Source organism: Myotis brandtii, unplaced genomic scaffold, assembly GCF_000412655.1.
Source record: "Myotis brandtii unplaced genomic scaffold, ASM41265v1 scaffold2136, whole genome shotgun sequence".
Classification (NCBI taxonomy): Eukaryota; Metazoa; Chordata; class Mammalia; order Chiroptera; family Vespertilionidae; genus Myotis; species Myotis brandtii.
The window spans coordinates 33219-34838 of NW_005357986.1; the positions used below are offsets into that span (position 1 = coordinate 33219).

At 38.8% G+C, this 1620-nt stretch overlaps 1 protein-coding gene across 1 annotated transcript in view; it reads right to left on the minus strand.

The window, feature by feature from the left end:
• LOC102263907 (angiogenin) overlaps nt 1–347 on the minus strand; it is an 8454-nt gene extending 8107 nt beyond the window's left edge. The window contains exon 1 of the mRNA XM_005865852.2: nt 240–347. The gene's annotated coding sequence lies outside the window, so the exon portion shown is untranslated. The remainder of the gene's footprint in view (nt 1–239) is intronic.
• Nucleotides 348–1620: the final 1273 nt, after the last annotated feature.

The window sequence follows — 1620 nt, forward strand, 5'->3', positions numbered from 1 at the left end:
CACACACACACACACACACACACACACACACACACACGCACACACCCACGCACAATGCCAAAAGAAATCTGCTTTCATTTTAAACTTTAGAATCTGGTTCATTTTTTCTTAGTTCATAAGTTGGGCCCATAGGGTTTAAAGAGGGAAAAATTGTTTTAATGAAATAGCTAAATGGCTAAAAATAGTATGTATATATTTAAAAAATACAGTGATAGATTACCCAGGGGTAAGAATCTTACCAAATCGGGAAGAGTCCCTCCAACTGAAGATGGTTTCCACCTCTTTGCTCCTGGAGAAGAGTTCCAGCTGTGTGCACTGGATCCCTCTGGTTCTAATTATATAGCGATCAAATGAACTGGGTGGGGTAACTAGTTCATAAGATCCCTGATCCTGGCAGAGATAAGGAAACCGAGGACACTGCCGTTGGCTAACAAGGAAATTCACCTTTTTATTGGGAATGACTACATCAAATATTTACCCACTGGAGTGGATTAAAATTTGTTCTGGGAGGCAATTTTTTAAAATATATTTTATTGATTTTTTTTACAGAGAAGAAGGGTGAGGGATAGAGTGTTAGAAACATCAATGAGAGAGAAACATTGATCAGCTGCCTCCTGCACACCCCCTACTGGGGATGTGCCCGCAACCAAGGTACATGCTCTTGACCTGAATCAAACCTGGGACCCTTGAGTCTGCAGGCTGACACTCTATCCACTGAGCCAAACCAGTTAGGGCCCGAGTATGCTAATTTAAAGTCTCCTTCTCACCATGAGAAGTTTGACAAAATTTAGAAATGTGTCTGGGATTTCTGTGCTCATAAGGAGAGAAAGGAGCTTGAGACAGAATGTGCGCACAGTCCAATTTTGGATTTTAATAAAGTCTTGAGCTGGGCTTAAATCTCTCTTTGTGATGGCACAAAATAAAACCCCAGACTGGTTATTTCCTAAGAAAGATGGTGAATTTGACCCAAAGGAAAAAATGCAGGCTAGGTTCTAGCAACAAGATTGGTATTTCCATAATAAAGAATAGTTTTTAAAATGCTAATGAAGCTTGTTCAAAAATTAACTTTAAGGCTGCCAAAAGAAAAATCAGTAAAATTGTCTCTGTTACAAAAATTTGCTAAAGAATATGTGTTAAATTAATAGTAATTGGATTTGAATCTCAAGAATTATTGCTGAAACATAGACAAATAATATATTAATTATAAAAATTACTAAGTAGCCCAGGTGAAGACTGGCTACACCCTTTAATTAAGAAGGTTGGCTTCCCAAGGCAATCTCTAATGGAGGAAGGGAGTAACTGCCCTCCCCACCCCCACCCCCACCCCCTCTACCAACAGAACAAGCAGATAGGCCAAAAATTTCCCACAGGACAGGAACTTCTAAAGACAAGCTTGCTTCCTGGTTTCCCATCCTTGGGGCTAGTCACATTTCCAGCAGAAAGAATGTAACTAATTTGCATTTTAATAGCTACCTATTATAGGTTCCAGTCAAGGACAGCCCAAGACTTTGGGAGTTTGCTAAATTGAATTAGATATTTTGAAATAACAAAATGCTGAAATGTTAATCTAAATTTACCTTGTTATAGGTTCAATCAAAGAGATAGACCACCAATGAAGAA